This window comes from Mauremys reevesii, linkage group 12 (assembly GCF_016161935.1).
Source record: "Mauremys reevesii isolate NIE-2019 linkage group 12, ASM1616193v1, whole genome shotgun sequence".
Classification (NCBI taxonomy): Eukaryota; Metazoa; Chordata; order Testudines; family Geoemydidae; genus Mauremys; species Mauremys reevesii.
In genome coordinates this window covers 39,888,197-39,915,140 of record NC_052634.1, presented here as the reverse complement: position 1 = coordinate 39,915,140, position 26,944 = coordinate 39,888,197, and the positions used below count along the sequence as shown (strand labels likewise).

The 26,944-nt window shown below is 53.1% G+C and overlaps 4 non-coding genes and 1 pseudogene across 4 annotated transcripts; 3 read left to right on the top strand and 2 right to left on the bottom strand.

Moving 5' to 3' along the window:
• The window catches only part of LOC120375816, a 647,258-nt pseudogene that overhangs the window by 298,628 nt on the left and 321,686 nt on the right, over positions 1-26,944 (top strand).
• Positions 6,565-6,637, bottom strand: TRNAR-UCG. Its single transcript has one exon. It is a non-coding gene; the product is annotated as a tRNA-Arg (tRNA).
• TRNAS-UGA lies at positions 17,659-17,739 on the bottom strand. Its single transcript has one exon. It is a non-coding gene; the product is annotated as a tRNA-Ser (tRNA).
• Positions 22,875-22,946, top strand: TRNAK-UUU. The gene has a single exon. It is a non-coding gene; the product is annotated as a tRNA-Lys (tRNA).
• TRNAA-UGC lies at positions 24,214-24,285 on the top strand. Its single transcript has one exon. It is a non-coding gene; the product is annotated as a tRNA-Ala (tRNA).

Below are 26,944 nucleotides of genomic sequence, written 5' to 3'. Positions count from 1 at the left end.
GGGGTCATGATGTTAAAGTTGGGGAATTCAGTCTCTGTACTTCTGGGCGGGGAGGGTTGCTTTTTTACAGCTGCCTCACGGCCAGGCACACCGGGCTGTTAGCTGCACCCACTGTCCTTGCCAGGGGCCCCTGCTGACCCCTGGGTGGCTGCACTGCCGTGCTGGGGTGACTCTGCAGGTGGAGAAACTGCTGTGGAGCAATGTAGAGCAGGTGCAGGAAGGAGACGGGGTCACTATTCTCATTCTGAACTGCACAATTTTCCAAATTTGGGAAAAGATTCATAGATTCATAGACTTAAGGTCAGAAGGGACCATTATGATCATCTAGTCTGACCTCCTGCACAATGCAGGCCACAGAATCTCACCCACCCACTCCTGTAACAAACCCCTAACCTATGTCTGAGTTATTGAAGTCCTCAAATGGTGGCTTAAAGACCTCAAGGTGCAGGGAATCCTCCAGCAAGTGACCTGTGCCCCACGCTGCAGAGGAAGGCGAATGTCCGAGAACAAGTCTAAGGGGAAGGTGAATGCAGAGCAATGACACTGGAGATGCCCAGACCTCCAGTGGGGGCAGCGTGGAAATTAATAATGGGAAGATCATTTGCGAAATTATTCGTCACCGACAAGATTTGTCTCTGTTCCTATTTCACGCTGTGGTGTTAGTTAGAGGAATCAGTACAGATTTTACTATATTAATTAAACACTTAAATTTATTTAACCAAGCTAAAAACTTAGTGTCACTTATTTTTTCTCTGTCCTAGCAAGAATAAATTGAATTTTGTGACTTTCTGGAAAGTGCAGCGAGATTAAATGTGGGGAATTCAGTCTGTGTGTTTGTGAGCTGATGTTTTCCTCTCACAGGTCAGTGCCTGCATTGAAATACCAAGAGGGATCTAAGGGCTGGTGTACGGTGGGCACTGAACTGGCAGAGCGACGACTCTCAGGGTGTGACCCCCCCCCCACAAACCCATAGAGTTAAGGTGACCTAAGCCCTGGTTAGATAGTGCTAAAGAAAAGGAAGAATGGTTTTGTCCATGTAGCTATTACAGGGATGGGAAAACTCCTCCAGTCACTGTTTACTCCAAACTGCTATAGCGGTGCCACTGCAGTGTTTTAAGTGTAGACAGAGTGAAACTAGATCTGGCTCCAGTTTGCACTGTGGATGCTCAGGTACTAAGACTACAATAATAACAACAGTGCAGCACTTGCATAGTTGGCAGGATTTGAACCTGCGCAGGGACACCCCAATGGATTTCTAGTCCATCACCTTAACCCCTCCGCCACAACTACTTAAGCTATACTTATTTCACTACATGATGATTCTGTTCTCACTGAATTGTCACTTCAAATTGTTTGCTCAGACCAGCTTCCCCAGCACACTCATGGCTGCATTAGTGTAAGTGTGTCCTTGGCTGAACAGCGAGAATTCCTGCCCATTTCCCTTCCGGTTGGAGCAGGATGGGAGAGTGTTTGTGTGAACGACATTGCTGTAGATTGTTGTTCATTCCCCACACTGACAATTCAGACAGTCCCTTTCCTAGTCAAATCTCCAGCACATCGTTCCAATAGCAGGGGGCAGGATTTCTCTGGGGCACTGAGGGCTGGTGCGTGAATTCAGTCTTGCATTTCACCCTTGATGTTTCATGGACTAACAGCAGCAGCAGAAAGAAAGAGCCGAGCCAATATCTCCCTGGCAGGGATGCAGGTGCCACGTCCCCTCAGTCTGACCGTCTCCATTGCAGGAGAGAAGGGTTCACTGGAATCGAATGCCCTGGCTCAGACCAGAGACACAGGGAGGTTTTGCTGTTCATGGATCTGTGTAAAGGAAATTTTGTCTCTGTGTGAAACTGAGGTCAGAAATGAAACGTCCACATGGTGGCCCAATGCTCTAGGGAATGTGGGTGAAGGACTCAGGCTGAGAAATGATTTAACAGGGGTTTGTATTTATTGCCCCGATTAAAATCTATGGCTAAAGGCAGCCACTGTTGTTAGTACTTGTACCTGTGTTGAGACACCCCAGTGGGTGTCAAGTCCATTGCCTTCACCAGGGGCAGTCGATTATTTTATCAAGATACAAATTTCTTGGTCAAGGCCTAGACTCCAGAGAAAACAATACACTGCTGATAAGAAGAAGTACATCAAAAGATTTTGCAGCCACCATGGGCATAACTATGATGTGTCGTGTTTCACTCTTTATACCTGGCGCCACCTCCTTTCCCTTTAGCCTTGAAGTTGACCAAGGGCAAAGCTGAACATCTCCTCAGATACCAGGGAGCGTTTATGTCCATTCCTGCGAGCTACACAGGGGTTTGATGTTGCTGCTTTCAGTCCTCTGGCTCTGGCGGGATAAGGAACAATTCAGGCTGTCACTGAACTGAAGGAGGAAGATCAGTTTGTGACAGGGAGAGGGACACCTCCTCTTAAAGGTGTCTGTCTGGCTGGCAGTCCTGGTCCCCAGGTCTTGCCCGTGGGGCTCCAGCAGTTTTGGGACCAGGTCACTCCCTTGGCCCCACCTGCTGCCCCCAGGCGCTCCCCCCCAGGGGCCCCGTCAGTGCAGCGGAGCTGAGCAGCATCTGCCTGCTCGCTCCAGTGGCTGCCGGCCCCTCCCCATGGCAGGGCAGGGTGGGGCTGGGCCTCCGCGCACTGCCCCTGCCTGATCACCCCTGTGGCCAATGGGACCCCCAGCCCGCCCTGCCTTGGAGCCCCAGGTAAGCGCCACACTCCTGACCCCCTTCCTGAGCCTGCACCCCCCTCCCCAACCTCTCTCCCAGAGCCTGCACCCCCTCCCTCCACACCCCCCAGCTCCCAAACTCCCTCCCACAGCCTGCAGCCTCTCCCTGTGCACCCCCAAGTTCCCAAACTCCGTTCCAGAGCCTGCACCCCTCCCCTTCCCACACCCCTCCCGCCTACCCCAATCTTCCTCCCCCTTCCCGCAACCCCACCCCTACTCCTGTTCCCCCTTCCTCCTGCCCTAGCCCAGAGCCTGCAGCAGCATCCAAACTCCATCCCAGAACCTGCACCCCAGACCCCCTCCCCAACCCAAACTCCCTCCCAGACCCTGCACCCCAATCCCCAGCCCCAGCCCAGGGCCTGCACCCTAGACCTCCTCCCCCCACCCAAACTCCCTCCCAGAGCCTTAGGCAGGTGAGGGGCAGAGTTTTGGGGGCAGGTTCTGGGCGGTATGAGTGACATTATTGGCCCACTGGGAGAACTGGAGGACTGGCCCTGGCCCTGGCCCTAAGGTAAATTGAGGTTGAGACCCTGCTTTAAGGGATTGGAGCAATGCTGGAGAGACTGACGGGCAGGGAGCTGGGGAGCTGTGTGTGCTCCAAGGAGAGTTGTTGTTGTGCTCTGGTGACACAGAGCGGGGGTGGGGAGTTTGTAAGCTGTGGTGTTTGTATAGCGAGAAAGTTTACTAACCCCCAGGTTAAAAACTGTCCCTGCTCTGGGCTATACATGGCGCTCTCTGTTGAGAGTAGAGTTCAGTGGGTGAATGTTTCCCTGCAGAGTAATGGGTTCCTAATTCCAATCCAAGTGATCCCTTTTAAAAACTTTTTCGAATCAAAATCGATTTCCAGACCCATCTCCAGTATGTTCAGGAGTTCGCTGAATGGGGGCAGGGGGCTTGAAATGAATTTAAACACTCAGCATTTTCCTGTGCAAATGAATAAAGACCTAGCAGAGCTGTCCAGCAGCTGAAATCAGTTCCAGTCCTCGGCGTCTCTAAGAGGGACACTCGGTAGCTGAGGCACATGGGACACCTCTGTGGTGAGGACAGGTGAAAAAATGCTGGATTCAATGAAAGCTGAGACCATAGGAGGGGAAGGTAAACGGCTGCACCACACAGGGTCATAACACTCAGACACGGGGCTTCACTGTCACTACCCCTGTGTTTTCCATCATTTCTATCCTAAGGAACACACCATCCCCCACACACTGTCACACACAACCTTCTCCCCTTGAGCTCCATCCCACCCCTCCCCCCCACACACGCCATGGGACACAGCCTCTCGGTGACTCCCCAGATGGGGGCTTGTCTCTGCAACTCCCCAACAGGGGAGCAGAGAGCCGAAAGGGCCACAGGAGACCAATGGAGCTAGGCAGGGATAGAAAAGACTTCCCCTGCATTCTCTTCTCAAGAGTCCTGTTAATCTCCCCCATGGGACGTTCCAGCACCGGGTGGGCTCAAAGCACCAACCTTCCCCTCAGCAACGGAAGGGGGAACCAGCTCTATCACATGGAAGGAGGCTCCCCACCTCTGCTGCTGCCATCCTGCAGCCTTTAATATGGATTTGTTTTAGCTAATGCAAACCCCCCCACACACACACACACACTCCGCTAATCCATCCATGGAACATGGAGACAAACTCCTGAAAACAGGGTCCAGTGGTGCAATGGGTTAGTGCCCAGTACTTACAGAGCAGTGCTGAGTGGAGTCATGCTGAGCTTGTGAGTTCAAACCTCACCTACAGCACTAGTTTCCTTTAAGCAAATGGCTTCTGCCAATCATTTTGCCTGCAGAAAATACAAGTGCAGCTCAGAAGACACCGAGGTCCCCTTGTTTTACAGAGAGCAGGGCAGATTCCACAGATCTACCAGGCTCTGCTCTCCACCAGCCGCCTGTGTCAGGAGGGGTCGAGCAGAGCTCAGAGCACTGCCCCTGACTCCCCCTCAGTCTTTGCTCCCCAAACCACCTGTGTGCTCACCCTCTTCGCTGTGAGACTCAAACCCTGCCTGGCTTTCTGTATGTTGGGTTTTTGTTGTCTGTCATGTTGATGTGCATGTGGGTCCTGTATAATTTTTGTGGATGCCTTGCATAGTTTTGTGTGTGTGTGTGTGTGTGTGTGTGTGTGACTTTTGCATGCAGATTGTTTTTTGCTAAGTATTCTTTTGGTATGTGGTTTTTGTGCTTTCTTGTTGTGGGCTTTTGCTGTATTTTTTGGTGTGGATTTGTTCTATGTTTTGTGTGGCTTTCCCTTGTGTGTATATGGCTCTGTGTGCTGTGTGGGTTTGGTTTTTGTTTATGTCTGTGTGGGCCTGTGCAGTCTGTGATGTTCTCTTTCTCTCTGTTTGTATCTTCATGTGTAAATTCACTGGAACTTTTCAAAATTTCCACAGCTTTGCCAATTTTCACCAGGAATTTTACTCATTAACAAATTCTCACTTGTTCCCTACCAGTTGGTGACCATTGCCCCAGGGGCCTGTCAGTCTCAGGGTCCTGATTTCCCATTGACCCTTCCCCCTTCTATTGGAACTGGGAACTAGCCAACCAAAAAAACCCCACTCAGTTTTAGTAAAGGGCCAACAGTCCCTTACACAAGCTGGGCCTGTGAGGGAGGGAGAGCTCAGTGGTTTGACTATTGGCCAGCTAAACCCAGGTGTGTGAGCTCAGTCCTTGAGAGGGCCATTTAGGGATCTGGGATAAAAATCTGTCTGTGGATTGGCCCTGCTCTGAGCAGGGGGTTGGACTAGATACTTCCTGAGGTCCCTTCCAACCCTGGTATTCTATGATAGGGTCACCAATGTTCAGAGAAACTAGCACAAGCTGGGCCCATGGTGTAATGGTTGGCATGCTGGAATCTGAGTTCAAATCTCAGTGGGACATTATGGTAAATCCCTGGAGATCCAAGCGCTTTCCTATCTCCAGCTGTATAAGAATGAGTTGTTTACCTTGTGCTGAGTGACTCATACCCACTGGAGCCAGGTCTCTGGTGGGAATGGGGTTTAGAAGTGGCTATGGTTTGACTGGGTGTTTGGGATTTCTGATGCCCACAAGTTTGGCCCTTGTGCTTTCTACCACACTTTTCCTCTTGCCCACATGGCGCTTAAAGAAAGGAGTGTCAGGGCCAGGTTTCATAGTCAGGGAAAGGCAGGAGGGAGGCAGAGTCCCAGGCTGGAGCCCAGCACCTCTCCTCCTCTGGGCACCTAGGACAGAGGCGGCTGGTGCTGACAGCTCCAAGGGAAGCTTAAAAGCCACAGAGCAACCAAGGGCAGGGCAAGAGGAGAGGAGAACCATGCCTATGCGTAGCCAGCAGACAGCCACAGAGACACCCAGCCAGGCTGCTCCCTGGCATGCCGAACCCCCACTGAAAACCACCCACAACCAGCTGCTGATGCTTTGTGGCCAACATCAGAAGATGGGAGGAAAGCAGGGCCAGCCTCCTGGTGGGGCCTCTTACTGTTCCCACTCCAGGTGCTCACTTTGGCAGTGGGGCAGGAGATTTTACCCCAAGAGGCTTTTCCCCAGCTGGCGAGAAGCAGAGAAACACCCAGGCTCCCAAGGTGCTATGTAGCAAGTACCCTCCAGCACAGGGACAGGCGCACACTTGGAAGAGGGAAACTGCTCCACACGCTAGCCCGGGCAGCCGCCCATTTTCTTTGGCAAGTCAGGAAGGGCAAAGGAGAGACTGGAAGCACCTGGGGCTCATGCCCCAGCCTTTGTGACACCCACCCCCCAACTCCTTCCTGGGGCGCTAGCTGAAGCCAGAGCATTGGCCTGAGCAGCCAAGAAGAGGTTCCAGCCCTGAAGGGAGCAGGACTTTCAGTACAAAGGTAAAAATTGCACAACCACGAAGGGACTCGAACCCTCAATCTCCTGATCCGAAGTCAGACGCCTTATCCATTAGGCCACGTGGTCACAGGAACAAAACCTTTCCAAGCACTTATTTGGAAAAGGCAGACACTGTGTTTCTCAGGTCCTCTACTGAATGGGGCCGAGACTCTCTGGGCACAAGAAGTCGAGGTCCCAGCGAGATGTGAGACAATTCTCTGGAACCAGGTACAGGACTTTGGCAGGGAGGCTCAGCCATGAGGGACTGGGGTGCAGCGGACAGACCAGCTATCTAGGTGCTTAGATTTGGTCTCACTGAGGAGGAGGAGGAGGGGGAACCCTGCTGACAGGCAGTGGCTGTGGAGAAAAAGAGGGATCTCCAGGCCGCTCAGGTCTCCTTCTTCCAGCTCCTCATCTGGCTGAGCTGCTCCACCGGCCTGGACAAGTCCTCTGCATGCACAGCAAATAGCCCAAGAGCCATTGCTGCCCAAACCTGTGCTGGGGGGTGAGCTTCTGTCTTCCCTGTCCCATCTGCCTTAGAACAGATCTCTAGATTGAGAGAGACAGTCAAAAACCATTAAGGCTCAGATTATATAAAGGGGGTCACAGAAACTGTGACTTTCAGGGATCTCAGTGACATTTTCCGCCTCAGCCCTGGGGCAGCAAGACTGGAGCTGTCGGCTGGCGGGGGCCCCACAACTATCAGCTACCAGTGTCGGAAGGGGCTCCCACAGGCCCATGCCACCACGGATGGACCCCACAGCTCCCAGCTGCTGTGGGTGGATCCCAGAGCTCCCAGACACCACATGTGACAGGGGGACCCTGGAGCTCCCAGTGGGGTGACCAGGTTATACAGTCCGGTCAGCGGTGCTGCGGGGCTCAGGCAGGCTGGTCCCTACATGTCCTAGGGCACCGCGCTGTGCCCTGGAAGTGGCCAGTAGGTCCCCCCTGCTGCACCGCTGACCAGGAGCCGCCCGAGGTAAGTCTGCACCCCAACCCCCTGCCCCAGCCCTGAACCCCCCCAAACCCAGAGCCCCCTCTTGCACCCCAGAGCCCTCACCCCCCTGCACTTCAACCTCCTGCCCCAGCCCAGAGCTTCCTCCCACACCTGGAACCCCTCATCCCTGCCCCCACCCCAGAGCCATCACCCCATCCTGGACCCCGACCCCCTGCCTCAACCCACAGCCCCCTCCTGCACTCTGAATCCCTCGGCCCCACCCTGCAGCCTGGAGCCCCCTCCTCCACCCCAAACCGCTCATCTCCCCACAGCTCCCACAGGCAGACCCTGGGGCTCCCAGCAGCCATGGGTGGCGGGGAGCCCCCACAGCCCCACCCCACTGCGTATGGACCCTGCAGCTCCTACGAGTGGACCCCAGAGCTCCCAGCCGCTGTGGATGGACCCAGGGTTTCCCAACAGGCCTTGATGGCGGGAGGGCCCCGCAGCCCCACGTCGTTGCTCACAGACCCTGCAGCGCCGCAGCCCCGGGAGCTCCCGGCCGCCCCGGGCAGGAGAGGAGCCCCCGGCGCTCAGACACCGCAGGCAGAGCCCGGAGCTCCCAGTCACCGGGGTGAGGAGGAGCCGCAGCCCGGGAGCTCCCGGCCGCCCGGGCAGGAGAGGAGCCCCGGCGCTCAGACACCGCAGGCAGAGCCGGGAGCTCCCAGTCACCGGGGTGAGGAGGAGCCGCAGCCCCGGGAGCTCCCGGCCGCCCGGGCAGGAGAGGAGCCCCGGCGCTCAGACACCGCAGGCAGAGCCCGGAGCTCCCAGTCACGGGGGTGAGGAGGAGCCGCAGCCCGGGAGCTCCCGGCCGCCCGGGCAGGAGGAGCCCCGGCGCGCAGACACCGCAGGCAGAGCCGGAGCTCCCAGTCACCGGGGTGAGGAGAAGCCGCAGCCCAGGGAGCTCCCGGCCGCCCGGGCAGGAGAGGAGCCCCGGCGCTCAGACACCGCAGGCAGAGCCGGGAGCTCCCAGTCACCGGGGTGAGGAAGCCGCAGCCCCGGCCAGTGCAGGGGCCCTGCAGCTCCCAGCCGCCGCGGGCGGGCGGACGCCAGAGCCCCCGCTGCCATCGGGACCCCGCGGCCGCCCGGGCAGGACCCGTCACCCCGCGACCGGCAGGAACCAGCCGCGCGCGGAAGCGCCTCGCGCCCTGTGACCCCCCCGGTGCTGCGGCTTCGCGCCAGGCGGGAGGCGGCGCCGCGGCTGCGGTCTCGGTCCCTCCGCCCGGCAGCGGGACCCGCCCCGCGCGGCCTCGCGCCGCTTCTCACGGGCGGCGCTGAGCTCTGAGCGCACAAGGCCCTGGCGGCTCCGCCCCGCATCGCTGTCACACAACGTCACCAATGGGAGCTGAGCCCGTCGGAAACGTCAGTTGGGGAGGGCCCAATGGGAGACCAGCTTTCAGAGACCCGCCCCGCACGAGGGCCAATGGGAGATCAGCTGTCAGAAAACACTAGGCAGGCCAGCACCAGCCAATCAGGAACCGCGCCTCATCTCAAGGACCCAGATAGCCCCACCCCCACCTGTCCTACCCCCCATAGCAGCAGCCTGCACCAGGAGCTTGTGTCACTCCCCCCAGTAACCGCCAAAGCAGGAGTCTCACTTCCTCTCCCCCAGTCACAAATGACACTTCCTACTTTTCACAGCCCCTTCCCCATGTCTGGCCACACGGTCCCAGCTCAGGGTGACCACACTCCCCGTCGGGGCAGGCTCTGCTCAGCCCGGCTCCCCACAGCCTGCACTAAACATGTGGGGCCCAACCCCAAAACTTACTCCTATTTTACCCCAATGGCCCCAAACTGCCGCTTTTAATATATGCAAATGAGGTGCTGCCACACTCAGGCCACTCCCGAGCTCTGCCATGGAGCCACCCGGCAGAGAACCAGGTGATATTTAAATTAGCCAGGACGTCGCTCAGTCATTGCCCTCTGCTCCCAGCAGGTGGCGCCGGAGAGCTCCGAGCTCGCTCCCTTCCCTTTCTCGCGTCGGCTTCAGCCCCCGGGTCACAAACGCACCAACCGGGGAGCAGGAGTGCGGGGCTGCTCCAGGGTGACCAGATGTCCCATGTTTAAAGGGACAGGCCGGTTTGGCTGGACTTTTTCTTATATAGGAGCCTATTACCCCCCACCCCCGTCCCGTTTTCCACAGTTTGTTCAAGGTCACCCTCTGGGGCTGCTCTGCGGGGACGGACTTGCACACTTGGGATGTTAGTGCAAAAAACTCCTCCTGGGCTGAGTAAAGGGCAGAGACCTGCCCTCAGCCTGCCCTGAGTGGGGGTCACCCAAACCGACCCTCACTCGCCAGGCAGGTGTCACCTTTCAGCCTGGGGAAAAGACAACACCCCCCCACTCCCCAGCTCTGCCTGGGCAGAGAGCCAATGAGAACTTCTATTAAAAGGGAAAGAGAATCAAGCCTGAGTTTGGGAAAACCCCACAACCACATTCAAATCTACGCTCATCAGCAACCCCCCCACCCCAGAGTACACTGGGCAGTGCTGTGCCTCAGTTTCTCACCTTGTGGTGTGACAGTCCAATCCAATGTTCCTTTAAGAGACCCCTCCGCTCTCCTTCCCCCAACCCCCACTCCCCTTGGGCAGCAAAGCCCCAGGGGTGGGGGAGGGAGGGGAAGGCATCAAAAGACACCTCCGCTTCTGCTGCCGACACTCCCTCAACTGGCTCTCGGTTTGCCCTGTTCACTCTGCGTCGCTGCCACTCCACGGCATTGTCCTTCACCCTGCTGCTGAGAGCTCCTGTGTCGCCACTTCCCCTGCTGCCACCTGCCTGTCTCCTGCAGCCTCTGTGCGGCCATGTAGTGGGGGAACCTCACTACAAGTGCAGCCTGGGCAGCCTCTGTCATTGCAACACCATGGGCAGGGTGAGAACCGCCAGCTGGGGGAGACTAACGCCCTGCCCCGCCCCTTCCACCTGAGGCCCGCCCCTTCTGCAAACACCCCTGTGCCCAGCGTACACCAGCCCTTAGATCCCTCTTGGTATTTCAATGCAGGCACTGACCTGTGAGAGGAAAACATCAGCTCACAAACACAGGGACTGAATTCCCCACATTTAATCTCGCTGCACTTTCCAGAAAGTCACAAAATTCATTTAGTTCTTGCTAGGACAGAGAAAAAATAAGTGACACTAAGTTTTTGGCTTGGGTTAAATAAAATTACGTGTTTAATTAATACAGTAAAACTATGTCTTGATTCTGCTAAACAACACCACAATGTGAAATGAGAACAGAGACAAATCTTGTCAGTGACGACTAATTTCGCAAATGCTCTTCCCATTATTAATTTCCACACCGCCCCCATTGGAGGTCTGGGCATCTCCAGTGTCACTGCTCTGCATTCACCTTCCCCTTAGAATTGTTCTTGGACATTCCCAAATTTGGAAAATTGTGCAGTTCAGAATGTGAATAGTGACCCTGGCTCCTTCCTGCACCTGCTCTACATTGCTCCACAGCAGCTTCTCCCCCTGCAGAGTCACCCCAGCACTGCAGTGCAGCCGCCCAGGGCTTTGCAAAAATTAATAATACAGAGTTTGGAGGAAAGTAAATATTTGGGAGTTGTGGAAATAGCAAAAGTCAACAGTTGTGGTGTTACAAGAAGGCAGTTTTTGGTTTAATAATAAAACCCAGTTATATAAATGTAACTGTATGTGCAGCTCTGTGCACTCCTGTTGGATGGAAGCTTAGTAATTAAATTATACAAGAGGGTCAGGTAAAGTTTTGTCCTGAGAAGCCTTCACAGCCATTCTGAGGGGAAATGGGCCCTTTGTCCAGAGAAATGGTCTATAGGGGACGGCTGCAGGCAGCAGGCGGAGAGATAATCTCATCAAAATGATTTGACTCCTGGGTAATGTTAGCAAAATCACTAAAGGAATGTCCGGGATTTCTATTGGCACTTAACGTGCCTGCCCCTGGCTGTCTCTGGTTGTACAAGATGGACGTGTAATCTGGGTACAGTTGTGTAAAAAAAAATTATTGCAGTGCAAGGGATGTTAGACAAAACAAAATGTTGTGTGTAATTGTGTCAGGTTTTAAAAACCTAAAGTGAGACTTATGTTTTGTAACATAATGTTATGAAGGTTAAACTATGGAAGGAATGTGCATTTTCCCAGGACGTGTGCAGTGTATATTGGAGAAGGGGTAAAAGAAATGCAAACAAAACATGGTACTTAATTCAAACCCTATTAGGGCTCCAAAGGGAGCCACAATAGGTTGTGGTTTCTTTTTCAGATCTGTATGTTTTGAAGCAGAAGATGAAAGTGGAAAGTAAACAGAACTCAGGTGGAAGTTGATTGTGTCCCTTTTAAGACAGTCTCTGAGCTGCTGATGGCTTTGGATCCAAAAGCCAAGCCCGAAAGCCGGTCTGAATGCAAATGACCTAGCTGATGGGGGAAGGAGAGAACTGCCCATCAGTGGCAGCACAAAGGAGTTGCAAATAATAAATACATCTGGTCAGCAAACAAGCTACTGGAAGACTCAGATTGTGGCCCTCCAGGAAAGGGAGGTGAAAAAACAAGTCAAGCCTGAAAATAAGGGGGACAGGTTAACCCTAAGGAGTGTGTGTGTGTGTGTGTACGGTGCTAAAGCTAAATCTAAAGCTGTCTCTCAGCTATTACCTGAGGATAAACTTAAAGCTTGGTACAGCAGAGAAACTATTGCAAACTGGGTCTGTTGTACAAGAGGGGAAACTGAGGCACACCACCTCATGAATTTCATAAATGACCCGCGAGTGGGGTAATTCACTATCTGACTATAGAACAAAATAAGGACAGCCTGGAGGGAATTCTTCTGTTTTTCCTGCAATTAGCAAGGAAATTTGTAAAAGGAAGTGGTATTATTATTATTATTAAGCACTAATCTGTCCCCACCGGGGGTGTGTGTGTGGAAATTGTTTCTTTTGTTTTTCAGACACTCTACAACCAAGCTGGTGCCAGCAAAAGACTAACCCAGAATACCATGAATCTATGTTTTGTGTTGTTTGTCTGTGGTGTTTGTCTTGTTGTTCGCATTGTTGTGTTTCAATGAACAGAAAACCTCATGACATGGGTGGGGATGGCTTCAAAAGGCTGACCTGGGAGAAGATGTGTGTGGACATTCAAAATGCTTGACTAGGAGGCCAGCACCTGTGTAATAGCTACCGTGGTATCTGGACGTGAATCGGCAGCTGAGGTGGGCCCCACAAGCCCTATGGGAATAATGAGAAGGGGATTTGCTCGCTGGGAATCAATGGAGGGGTGTGTAAAATGGTGTAAATCCAGAGAAGATGTTTGAATGTGCCCCTCCCTGATGGCCGTGGAGGAGCACACCCAATGGCCCGTGGCAAGGGGTGGACAATTGGGTGTACTGTGTATGAGGTGTTTTGCTGGAAATGTACATATTACTGGGGGCACAATTACACCAGCCCCTAACCAAATTCCACACTACACACTGCTCTCTGGGCTTTGGTGCACAGATAGATCTGTGAATCTTACTGCTGTGAATAATCGAACCAGCGCATACAGCCTGATTCCACACCATGTGGTTAAGTTGGTTTGGACAATAACCCATTTCTCTGAGGACATTAAATGGACTTATGCTATGGACAAAAGCACGAAAACCTGCAGCGGCAGCGTATTGCAACTGCCAGCAACTGGACATGTTAAGGGCTTGACCCCGTCGAAGGAGGAGAGGAGGTGTTTCGGTGGTGGCCGGGATGTTGGACCATGCGGCAGTGGTCAGGTCTCTCGGTGTTGCTGTGGATTGTTACAGCGGCTGGTGTATTGCTAAGTATACTTGTGATACGTTGCCTACGGAAATAACCTAGAAGTAATGGAGTAAGCCCCTCCCCCCTGTACTAGACAACCTGGACCCAACCTTCCCAGGCCCACTATAGTGGGAAGTCTGGAACACTAATGGGAACCGGTGTGGCCCGCCTGCAGAGAGAAGGTGCAGGGCACTGTACTGCGACGGGCAGTGGAACAAATGGAATATCAACACCTTCCACCTTGAGGCCTGGCCCTATCAGGAAATGTGTCACCATATGTCCTATGCTTTGCTAAGGGGGAGAATGGGAACAGGGACACAGGCAAGGCTCTGTGGCGTCAGGGCTGGGATGGGGACACTGAGGAAGGAAACTGGAATCGTTGCTTGCTGGAAATTCAACCCAATAAACATCTAATTGTTTGCACCTTTGGACTCTGGGTATTGCTGCTCTGTGTGTACGCAAGACAGACCCAGTAATTGGAGGGTGAAGGGATAAACCCTCTAACACTAACTTACATCTAACACCCATTTGAACCCCTTCTTTTCACACCATTGCTCATTCTCAGGGGCTGCTTTGTCTCCAGACAGATCCATTCTCTTTCAGGACAGCCTTGCTCTTTCCCTCTGTTTCACTCACTGAGGTGTCAGAGTAAACACTCCCCTTCCTAGTCTCAGACAAACACTAGTATTAACTGTTTGCTACTGATGGGTTTAGAAAGCATTTGTCAAGATGCCATTTCTGGGGGATTTTTCCCAAGATCCAGTATTTTGTGTTCAAACATCTCCCAGCTTCCTTGGTGAAAATAAGGCCAAGATTTCCTTGCAATGTAGAGGGAGTTTTTCACCCCAGATGGGACTCAAACCCACAATCTCTGACTTAGAAAGCCATTGCCTTGTCCATTAGGCCACTGGGGCCCTGATGAAAGAATGGAAATTCCATCTCCTAAATGCATATTTCTCATATTAACTTGGAAGCCAAATACCCTCTTTCTGCACCTTACAGATATGTCTGCATCCCCTGGCAGCGAGGCTACTGGGCAGGTCACTTACAGAGCTGAGCACCACCTTTCTGCCAGCCATCTTTAGAGAAGAAGGCTCTTTCCCCTGACAGCCACACAGCGCTGCCTAGCATCCCGAGAGCCTCCCTCATGTTCTCCCACAGCAGCCGCCTGCCGGTGTGGGTGGGAAAAGGGGACCAGGAAGCAGTGCGGCCTCATTCCGGGCCAGGAGGCCCTCGCCACGCCCAGGCCTGCCTCTTGCCTTCAGCCCTGGCAGGCCGCCGCCTCAGCCAGGAAATAAGGAAAAGGCGATGAATGAAGAAGTCAGGAAATAACAAGGAAATGAAGAGGTTTGTCGAATGGGTTTCTGCCCGATTTACCATCTTCTCAGCTGCCGCTCAAAGTTAAAGACCTAAAGTCAACCTATTGGCATAAGTATAGATGGTTGGATGGGAATTAAAAGGAGCTGCTGTCACAAGTGTTAGGTGCCTGCAAGCAGCATGCAGACTGTTGAAAAACACCGCAATTAGAGGCTCAGATGAAACGTTTGCCCTAAATCAGAAACAACAATAGGAGGACCAGCAGAACGCCACTCTAGGTACATGGCAGAGTACTGGAGGCTGTTAGAGGCAAAAAGTCATTCCTCAATATTTGGAAATCAGATCCTAGTGAGGATAATAGGAAGGTGCACAAACTCTGGCCTGTTAAGTGTCAAAGTGTAACAAGTCAGGCCAAGAAAGAATCTGAGAAGCAACATGCTAAAGACACAAAAGCTAAGCATAAATCCGGTCAATGCGAGTCCTGGTCTGTCCCCGCAGAAAGGTGAACCCCCTCTGTGGCTGGAGTGAGCTCCTCTAAGCTGACTTCACCACAGACCTGTGCCAGGTAGTGCTCATTGTAAAAATATTTCCTCTGACAGTTGGGAAAATGGGACCAGCGGTGCTCAGGCCGGCTGACACAATTAACCCCCCCCCCCCCAACACCAAACATCATGCAGTCCAGAGGAAGGGAGCCTTTGATCTTCCCTCTCATGCCTTAACTGGAGACCATACACACGAATATAGCAGTAACCAGGGCCACAGAGCACAAAGCCCACCAGTCAGGCCCTCCCTGGTTGGAGCTCCACCACCTTCTGTACTGCACCGTGAATGTGAAGAACAAGACTCCAACCCCATCATTCTTTCCTGGCCAGGAAGCCCTTCCTCCCATCACCCTCTGCCCAGCAAGCTACCTAGAGTCATGAATGTGCATTTCCTGAACACCCACCATGGCCAAGTCCAGCTGCTCCAAGGCACTGAACAGCAAGTGCCTCCTCCAGGACCCCCAAATCCCTTCCACACGGCCACTTTCACAGATGCCACTTCCCTGGTACTGCCCTTGCTCAGCTGCGCAGAGGAGTTTTCACCCCACTCCTGCCTGTCACTGCCCAGCAGCCCTCTGGCACCATTCCTGAGGTCACCCTGCCTTGCTCTCTCCCTGACATATTGGGAAAGACAGCTCCCATCTCTCCTTGTTAAAGGTCAGGTGGGCCAACTAGGGGCAGAAGCCCATTCTATGTTTTCCTACTGCAGAGCCCAAGATCAGAGACTCACCATCAGTGCCACCCAGAGGGGAGGCAAGCAGGGCAATTTACCCCAGGCCCCATGAGAATACAGTATTGCAACTTTTTTTTAATTGAACGGGCTCCCAAAAATGCTTTGTTCCAGACCCCTAAATGCTCTAGGGCAGCCCTGCTCATCTTGGGTGCTGACACACCACTGTGCTCCCAGAGAACAAGCCAGCAGGGCACAAAGAGGGATGAAAGGGCCTGCCAAAGCCTGGGATTGAACCAGGGACCTTTAGATCTTCAGTCTAACACTCTCGCAACTGAGCTACTTTGGCAGCTGTGTGGTAATGTTTGGGCCTGTTGCTTCTCTGCCCGGGATGTTTTGCAGCAGTTGCACACAAAAAGGACGTCATTGGGAGGTGCCCATGAAGACAAGACTCGCTTTTGCCTGCCTTGCTCAGCTTGACTTGCTGCCTCACCCTGTTCCTGCCCTAGTGCCCGGGTTGACCTGGTGGTGGAAGGGGACTGGGGGCCAGTGGCGCGGGGAGGAAGTTGAGCTGGACCCTGAGCTAGACTAGACCCTGGCGGTGAGAGTCTGGCCACCACCTGCCGCCCCACCCTGTTGTCCTGGCTTCCCCCACTGGGCGTCATTTCGGGAGGGAAGTGGGGCTTCTGCCTCCCCTCCCCGATTTTCACACCGCAGAGGAGTGCGAACAGGAGAACGAACGGCTGCTCCACACCCCACCGGAGGAACCCGGCGCCCTTAGCTGTGGGGAGTAAGAAGTGGCTGTTGGCTGACAGGGCCTGTCCCCGAGGAGCTGGAACAGCAGCTGGCGCCTCCCCATCGGCTACAGGCTGTGGGAAATGCTCATTGCCTGGCTGCATGGGCGGCTGCTGCTCCGTGCTCTGGAGAGCGTCTGTATTGCTCTGTCAACCCCCCGTCTTCACTGAGCCAGTCTGGTAAGGGCCCAAGTGCCCCCTCCGGCCTGGCAGCTGAGAGTCTGTGCAGACATCAGCCCCCCTGCCAGCCCCACAGGCAGCAGCAGCGCCAGCCCCCCAGCACCACAGGGGCACTCAATGCACTTCCTGTGGGGAAATGGCTCCTTGGCATCCAGCTGCTAGAGTGAGAGCCAGGAGAGAGCAGTGTCTGGCTCACCGTGGGGGAGAGAAGAGACCTGGTGAGTGCGGATCTCCCTCAGCCTCTCCCGCAAGGCTGGTCAGTTGTATTGTCACTGTGATAGTCGGTGCTTCCCTTCAGGGCCGGCCCTAGAGGGATCCGGGGTATGGGACAAATCCCCCCTTTCCTCCCCAGGCCCTGTCCCCACTCCACCCCTTCCCCCAAGCCCCCACCCCTTCCTGCCCTGCACCTTCCTGCCCCATTCCTTTCCCTCTCCCACTCTCCCTGCTCCTCCCCCAGCACCCCACTGAACAGCTGATCACTGGCAAGTGTGAGGAGCTTGTCAGCAAGGCCTGTAGTGGGTGGGGGGGAGCTAGCTGCCAGTGGGCACTGAGCACCTTTTTTTCTCTCTGTTGGTTCTGCAGCCCCGTAGCTCCCATGCAGTCGCTGACTCAGCTCCTTTCACATGCTAGAGAGAGGAGCAGAACCAGGGCTATGGCTGATCTATGGGGCACTAGGTGAGTGGCAGAGGCTTCAGGTGCTGAGAGTTTGCCTGACCCCTCAACAACACAGTGTGAGGTGGTGTCCCAGGCATCTCTATGAAAGGAGCAGAACAGAATTTACTTGGGGTGGGGAGAGAATTGAGAGTGTCTCAGGGGGTTGTACAGAGGGATTGCCTGGGTGAGAGACTGGCTAAGATGCAGGCCTCGCTGTGAGCAGGACTTGAACCTGCGCAGGGGAACCCTATTGGATTTCAAGTCCAACGCCTTAACCACTCAGCCATGAGCACAAAATTGCCCCCATGCCAGAGAAACTGGTAAATAATCCCAATGCCCAAGCGTGAAGTCATCTGAACTACAGAATTCCCACAGCAAACCTGGCTCCCAAAGCACAGGGGGGATTTGGGGTTTGTTCTGTTTGCTTAGCCAGGTGCCACAGGAGTCTTTGCTGCTTTTACAAATCCAGACTAACACGGCCCCTCTGATACTCCTAGTGACACTCTCCAATGGATCCCCATCCTCCACCCACCTTGAGCTAGGTAGGAGCGGATCATCATTATCCCTACTTGAGAGAGGGAGAAGCTAAGGCTGAGAAAGGAGAATTGACTTGTCTTAGGTCACACAGCCAGCCAGTGGCAGAGTTGGGAATAGGACCCAAGAGCCCTGATTTTGAAACTAACGATCAGATCATGAATTTCAAACACTGAATGACCTGAATAAAGTGCTCTCAGATGAGCTCCAGACCAACAACAGTTCACAGTAATTATTCAGCAAGTATTTGAGGAGAACTGCAATGTTAGAGAGAATCATGAACTGCTCAGAGACGATTAATGCAGCAAAGCAGCAAAATTTGTCAACATATAACAGGTTATGACTTATTTCCTTGGTCTTAAAAGAGAACAACAAGGACCTGAATCTCCTCCTGTCAATAACCCCTGCTCAGCCAATCAGGGTAGAGACTGAGGGCGGGAGGCTGAGGTTCTCACCAGAGAGCCCAAAGGATGGCCCAGGTCACCGGTGGGGATCGCTGCCCGAGCACTATTTCAGCCCCACATTTTTGGGTGGACCTCCCACAGTGGGAGCTGCAGAGCACTCCCCCGCAACACACACATACACACACACACACACACACACACCCCGCTCCTGGTGTTGGGAGGAACAGGTGAAAGGACAAAAGAAGCAAGAGACAAAGAGAAAGGAGGGAGGGATGGATGGAGGAAAAGGTGAAACAAAAAGGACAAACCCTAATGTCCCCACTGATTCTATGGGACAAAATCCCAGGTGCGGAATAAAATTCTGCCTCCTTAAGTTCGTGTTTTCCATGCCTAGAATTCAACTGTCACCAGATGGATCAGACTGAACAGGTTTCAAACCTCGAGGAGGCTTCAACCTTCTAAACAGGGATGGCTGTTTTCTAGTAAAATCAGGAAAAGGGAAGGAGAAAACTCGAAAGAGGTTCCTCCTGGCGCTCACGTCCGTGAACCCGAATACTCTCTCAGTCCTCAAAGAGAGACCTGGAGAAGGAGACTTGCTGAAGCAAAGCCACAGGGGTCTCTGAGGTTTCCCTGGCCCCTCACCCCTATCCTGCCTGGCTGATGTGAGCATCTCTCTGTGAGGTCATCACCTCCCCACCACCTTTGACCAATAGTCTGAGGTCCTGTAAAAGGCCTTTGTGATGTCACTGCCACACCCCTCCCTTGCTGTGCTAATGTCCTGCCCCTGGCCAGGCACTGTGGAGGTTTGAGCTACTCCCTGTGCATCACCCCACTCAAGGAGCGTTCGTTCTAGGAAGCAAGCCGGCTAGACAGGAAAACATCAGATGCTGCTCCCAATGCTACACTCAGTTTTTCAGAAATTAGTCGACTTTATGGCCAGAAGAGACCATTAGAGCATCTAACCTTACCCCCTGCATATCACAGGCCTCCTGTATGACACAATATCTACTTTTGGGGCAAACACATTCCAGAAAGATAGCTAGTCTTCATGAAATGACATCAGGACATGGCGAATCCACCACTTTCCTTGGGAGATTGTTCCTGTGGTGAATCATCCTCGATGTTGAATATTTGTGCCTTAGTTGTAATATGAATTTGTCTCTTTTCACCTTCCAGCCATTGGGTCTTTTTATGCCTTTCTCTGCGAGATTAAAGAGCCCTTTAATACCCCATCTTTTCTCTCCATTAAGGCCCTTCAACACTTCAATGAAGTCACCTTTCAATCTTCTTTTGATAAGCTAAACAGGTTGAGCTCATTCAATAGCTCACTAGGCGGCATTTTCTCCAGCCGTCAGAACACTTCGTGGCTCTTTGGTCATCAGATTCCTGAACTGCAACTGGATGTGGTTCTTGTTCTTCTGCACAACATAGCTCCTGGAGAAGAGGGATCTGCGAATGTACATTCGTATGATACCTTTGTTTAACTGATGAAAACATAAACTAGACACTTAGAGGACTGGAACTGATTTCAGCTGATGGACAGCTTTGCTAGGTTTTTATGCATTTGGACAGCAAAATGTTGAGTGTTTACATTAATATCAAGCACTCCTGTATAGAGGAGCCCCTGAACATAATGGAGAATGGAAATGAAAATGTTTAACTTTAAAAAAAAATAAAAGAAAGAAGGTTATAAGAGAACACGGGGGTTTGAACTGAGGACTACGTGAAAACTGCAGTTAAGCACTCTAACACTGAGCAATATCCCCGATGACAACAGGAGTATGGAATTGTGAAGTCCAGGACTTTGAAGGACAAACCCTGATTCATCGAGCTCCTTTGCCATTCCCAGACCACAGGTGGTTTTCAAAATGGGGTTTGATTAAACTTCTTAAATGTGGTAAACACCACAGCTTGCACACCCACCGATATAGCTTCTCCCACTGACATAGCTGCCACCTCTTGGGAAGTGGATTAACTGCACCCACAGGAAAACTCTCTCCCCTCAGTATAGAGCAGTGGTTATCAAACTGAGAGTCAGGACCCCAAAGTGGGTCATAACCCTGTTTTAATGGGGTCGCCAGGGCTGCCATTAGACTTGTTGGTGCCTGGGGCTGAAACCAAAAGTCTGAGCCCCACCACTGAATCCCTCAAGCTCTGGTTTTGCCCTCCCCTAACTGGGGCAGGGCTCAGGCTTTGTCTCCTCTGCCTGTGCTCAGTGTAGAGGGTCTTGGTGTGTCTTTCTAGCGTCATGTAGTAAGTTTTTTTTTTTTTTTTTTTTGCAAAAAGGGGTTGTAGTGAAAGGAAGTTTGAGAAACCCTGGCATAGAGCCTCTGAATATGTCTAGACTTGGCTCCCTGGGGCAGATCAGACACTGAAAGTACAGCCATGGAGACACCACACACCAGCCTGGCCTAGCAGGCAAAAATCAAACCTCCACAGAAAGATGCCCATTGCTTTCTAACCCGTCTCCCTAAGCCCTCAGCCACAGCCACTTAACAAAGGGGCTTTTCTACACTATGGTTCTGGTCTCACTGAAGGGGCATTTCCAATTGTTTGCTCAGACCAGCATTAGGGAAAATGGTGCCCTGGGCAAAGCTTGTACTTTGGCACTTCCCCATTGCCCCTGGACGATCCCCACTCCCCCTTTACCGCTAGCTCCTGCACTCCCAACCCTTGCACCTCCTTCACCCCTAACTCCTGCCCCCTCCTGTGCCCCCTTTGCCCTTAACTCCCTGAGCCACCAGCCATTGCCCCTCTCCTGCAGCCCCTTCACATGGCTCCAGTGCTGGGGGCCCCGCACTTGTTCTCCCTTTCCCTGGGCTTTGGCATCACTAGCCCCTGATTAGCGAGTAGGGTTCAGTGGTCCCCAAAAAGTGGGGCATGACTCCTAGGGGGACACAGAGGAACATTCATGGAGTCAATGAAATCAATTGAGCTTCTTCAGTCTCTCGCTGGAGACATTTCCCTTGTTTTTAAAGGCAAAAATCCTGATCTTTCCAATGGGAGCTGCTGCTTCAGTGTTCAGTTTGGGGAGGGATCTGGCTGCACTCAGAGATCTGCCCGCGGGTTACAATCTGTGATCCGAAGGGTCGAACGCAAACAGCGTTTAGATGGGACCCTTAGTGCCGCCCCCGTGTGGCCAAAGATTAGAACTGACCAGCAGAGTTTACAGCTGGAGCCTGGGACGCTCCTGAACAAACTCGCGTGGGATCCTCGCTGTGCAGCAGGAGGCGGGGGGAAGCTGATTGTCAGGGCTCAGGGCTGCACCCTGCCAGGCTGAGCCGGTGTCTGTGCTAAGCTCGGCATCAATCAGGTGATTCTGGGCAGTTCGGGGTCATGCTATCATGTGGGCAGCTTGTTTAGTTTACAGCAAAGGTTGAGTCCTACTTTGTGCACCGTGTGTGAGAATGAAAATCCTAAACCTCCCTTTGAAATATCGAATGCAGCAGGACGTGTTATTGTCCCTGCCCCAAAGCAGACAGACCAATGGTAATACTCTGCTGCCATTTTACCATTTTTGTTTGCTAAACTCCTTCTTATCTGCCCGGCCCAGGCTGTCCTCTGCCGCAGCTGCTGCTCCCGGCCTGCTCTAGAGTCAAACACTCAGGGCCCCAGGGGAACAGAGGCTGGGACAGGGCAGCAGCCTGGGCTGGGCTGGGAAGATGCTGGGAGTTCTCTTTCCCTGAGAACTGGCCTGGCTCCCTTCTCAACAGCAAACAAATCAATTCCACGTCCCCTCCCCAGAAAAACCAGCCTGGAGCCAAGGGCAGCAGGGGACGATTCCCTCCAGTTCCCACCGAGGCAGGAGAGAACCCAGGGTGTTTCTAGCAGAGCTTATGGAACTGAGGTGGGGAAACCAGCCTTTAATAACAGGCAGTTCCAGTTTTAGCTAAGTGTTTTTAACAATTTCTACAACATTAAATAACCCTTCAATCGTAGTGTCACCATCCATAAAATTGCTTCAGCCTTACAGGTTCCTAAGTGCCCAACTAAACATCTCTTCAAATCCAAGGGAGTGGAGATCAGTCAATGTTCAGAGTCATCCCACAAAAAAGAACCATGTTGTGGTACATACTGGCCCCATCATGTGGCCATGGCCTTTCCCTCCTCCTCCAGAGTCAGAATGTGATCAGCTCACACTGAAGGGGTGCAACACCCCTCCCTTGGTCTCTGTGCCAGAGCTCCTATCAGCTCAGTGTCCTTCCCGCAAGAGTTGGCTGCTGAGAGGGTTGCGATGGGGTAAATGAAGGCAGAGGAGGATTGTTCCTCATGGGTTTCTTTGTGTGGCCCTGTGATCCTGCTGGAGGAAGCATGATTTGTGCTTGTTTCAGTAGCTTGAGTTGGGCTCAGGTTGTGACCCTGAGTACAGGGATTCCTGCACTCTCTGCTCTTAGCCCCTCAGGAAATGGACAATGGAGCAACTTCAGAAATTGGATAGAAAGTAGCCTAAGAAAGTGTAGCATAAGTGAGGAGACAAATAGCATCTACCCCTCCCTGGTGGTCTAGTGGTTAGGATTTGGCACTTTTACTGCCAAGGCCTGGGTTCAATTCCCAGTCAGGGAAAAGTGACTTTAAACCAGAGCTGCTTTTGTTATTCTTCACTTACAACATAAACGAATCCGTGGTGTTTTCCTGATTCCCCCATCTTCCCAGTGTCTCCATGGCAGGGCTGGCTCCAGGAACCAGCCCAGCAAGCAGGTGCCTGGGGCGGCCAATGGAAAGGGGAGGCTTCAGCAGCAATTCGTCCCTCTCAGAGGGAAGGACTTGTGGCCAAAAGCAGCAGAGGTAGAGCTGCCGTTGATTGCAGCTTTTTTATTTTTTTTTCCACTTGGGGTGGCAAAAACACTGGAACTGGCCCTGCTCCATGGAAGACAATTTGTTAAATCCCAGATGAGTGGAGTTAAATCAGTTCTCAGCCTGAGTTCTTAGGTCTTAATCCTGAGGATATTGTCCCACCATGGGGTCATTTCCTGCCTCTCTTTCATACAGAAGCACAATTTTCCTTGCACAGACACAGGAACAGCAAGATCTTTCTCTGTCCCTTGTGCAAAGCAGGGGGCCAGATTCCATGGAAACAATGGACAAGCAGGGGGCCCTGGGCACATCCAGCCCTGGCAGTGAGATGTTCCCTCCCCTCTTTCTTTATGCCCCTGTTGTTATTTCATGGATAGTCTGGGATGGGGGAAAAGCTGAGTTCACTCCAGGTGGAGGAAAAAGGACCCTGAAAATCTCAGGCCCCAACCCCTGCTACCAGGATCACTGAGGTGCTGGGGATTTGAGTAGGAAAGGGACTGTGTGAATTGTCAAGGTGGGAATGAATAACAATCTACAACTAGATCCACCTCATTAACCACTGACACAGGCTAACCCTGCTGCCGATAGAAGGGAAAGTGGGAGTGATTCTTTGCTGTTCAGCCATGAAACAGTGACCCAATTGCACTGCAGTGAATGTGCTGGGGAAAGCTGGACTTTACAGGCAGGTGGAAACACCTGGAGCTCCCCACCCCACTTCTGCCGCCAGGGTGAGGTGTTGAGCTGCTCACAGCATCCCCCACCATGACCTTGCAGCACGGGGTGGCAGCACCCCCCACCCAATGCAGGGGAGAGGTCTGAGCGTATCTCTGCACCCTGAGACCAGGGCACAAACTCTCTCTGTCCCACACATAGAATCTGGCCCTGCTGCAAAGTGACCCCTATGAACAGTTAACCTCCAGGAGAGCAGGACTGGCCCTCAGAGAGGGGAATGGGCTTCTCATGAGGCTTATAGGTCACTGGATCCAGTGGAGACAGGAGGGCTCTGGGTGTAACCCATAGTCCAACTAACCCATGTGGGCATGTAGTTCAGTGGTAGAGCACATGCGTTGCATGTATGAGGCCCTGGGTTCAATCCCCAGCATCTCCAAGTTCATTTTTTTCACCCTGGTGCTTTGCTCATGCCCAGCTGGGATGTGGCCCAGCAGTCTCCTGCAGGAATTTCAATCCTGCTCAGTGAGGGCAAGTGCCAATTGCATGGAAGGTGGGGGAGGGGTTCTGCTCCTAAGTCACCTTGGTACATGTAAGATTCCCACCCGCTGTGCTGCTTGGGACAAGGGTAGATGAGAAGGGCGAATCCTCCAGCACTGGAGGGAAAGGTCCCATCTGCACAGACTGAGAGGCAAGGAAACAGAGGGGCAGTCAGTGCTCAGAGAGGAGGGAGGTCAGTGATGTACACCCACCAGGGGACACTGTCTTTTTGAGGCGAGTGCAGCTTGCTTGGGATGGTGCTGACGATGGATAGAAAAAAGGCTGGAGTCAATGACAGACGAGACCACAGAAGGGGAAGGGGAATGGCAGCCCCACAGAAGGTCCTGGGTGCTCTGATGCCCCAGTTATTGCACCCTGGCCTGTCACAGAGAGAGAAAAGACACCGAGGGACCCAGCCCCCCTACAGTGATCCCATGGACAAGAACCTGGTTGGGAGTGGGGTGAAGGTTCCCGCTGGGCAAAGGGGAGCTGAAATCCCTCAGTGTCCTGGAATTTAAGCAATGGAAGCTTCAAACCCTGCATGGGTGTGGGCTGAGGTGCATCAGCAGAAGGTTGGGCTGGACAGGGGAGGCAGGTTTGTACAATTTTTGGTGGTGCCCAGAATGGGACCAAGTCCTGCCCCCCCCCACACACACACCTGCCTAAGGCTCTGGGAGGAAGTTTGGGTGTGGGAGGGAGAGGGGCTGGGCTCTGGGAGAGTTTGGGTGCAGGGTCTGGACTCAGTCAGGGGGTTGTGCTGCAGGAGGGTGTGCAGGGGGCAAGCTCTTGGAGGGAGTTTGGGTGCAGGTGTGGGGTCTGGGTTGGGGTTGGGGGTGCAGGAGAGGGTGAGGGGTGCAGCATTTACCTCGGGCATCTCCCAAAAGCAACCTGCACCCTCCTCTGGCAGCAGCCCCTAAGCGGGAGGGCCAGGGGTGTCTCTGTGCATGGCTGCCCGCAGACTTCACCCCTGCAGCTCCTATTGCTACAGTTGGCAGAGTTGGCACTCAGGGCAGGGCAGTGCATGGAGACCTCCCCCACACCAGGGACGTGCTAGCCGCTCCCGGGAGTGGCGTGCCACATGGAGTGAGGGTGGGCAGGAAACCGCCTTAGTCCCCTTGTGCTGCTGGTGGTGGTGGTGGGGGTCCCCGGGCCCTTTTAAATTGCCCAAGGGTGGCAGGCAGCACTGGGGGGGGGACACTCCCAAGGGCCTAACGTTGCTTTGCACAATGATAAATCTTGGAACAGGACAGAAATGAAATGGCGGCAGAACCTAAGGAATTAAAAGCCTCCGGATTCTTGTGTGTGCACTGACTCGAGCGGAAACTGTAATTTGACTCGCTTTGTGTCTGCGGCCAGTAAAATGTCAAGGCAAAATCATTCCAGTGATTGTGACCCTGGGATTGAGGAGGCTTTGGTCATATTAAAATGTAACTAGCATGTTACACTTGTGTTTTTAAAGGTGGCTTCCCCATGGAATCCCAAGTTGTTCTTCCCACAGCTGACTGATTGGGGGCAGCAGTGGATCTCCCCAATCTTGGGGAATCTCTCTGGGCCCCACTGTTAATTCTCCATCCTTTCTTCCCCTAACCATGCCCACCTCCCCCCATTATCAGTGTTTTGGAGTAACCCTCCTCTCTCCCTTTATGGGATACAGACTCTGTGACAGAGACTGACTGGGGCTCCTCTCTGCACGGCCCCAGTGGGGAAGGAAAGAGACTGTGCTGGGGAGAAGACAGGCAGAAGCAGTCAAAGGGGGCTAAACCAGAATAGAGGAGATTTTCTTCCTGTTAAAATGTCCTGGAGTCTCATGGCTGACAAGCCGCATCTTGAGTTAGGTTTGATGCATCAGCCTTTCAATTACCAGGCAAAGGTGTGAATCACAGAGACTGATAACTGCCTGCTTCCCAGCTTTGCCTAAGGCTTTGGCTACACTTGCACTTCAAAGCGCTGCCGCGGCAGCGCTTTGAAGCGCTAAGTGTAGTCAAAGCGCCAGTGCTGGGAGAGAGCTCTCCCAGCGCTGTCCGTACTCCACCTCCCTGTGGGGAATAACGTACAGCGCTGGGAGGAAATCTACAGGAAATCAGAGAAAAGAAACTAGAGGAGAGTGGTTTCTAGACACCCTCCCACCCATCTCTCTCTCACACACACACACAGACTTTTCTAGGGCATTTTCTTTTCCTTCTCTATGGACCTTGTATTTTTCACAGAGCAAAATAAAACAAAAACATTCAAGTCCAAGCCTAATACAGTATGAAACTCAATACAGATCAAATCTCACCCTCAGAGATCTTCCAATAAGCTTCTTTTGCAGACTAGATTTATTTTATGTCTGGGTCCAATCTTTTCACCTCGTATAGTCCGTGTTCCAGCTCAGGTGGTAGCTAGGGGATGTCTCATGACTGCAGCCATGTTTGTTCAGTTCCACCCCCTTATACAGCTTTGGTACAAGGCAGGAATTCTTTGTCTCTCTTCTGGAGAAGAGCCCCAGGTTTAAGATGGATTCCTGTACCAGGTGACATGGTCACATGTCCTGTGAGTCCCCAAGCCTTCATGCTTCC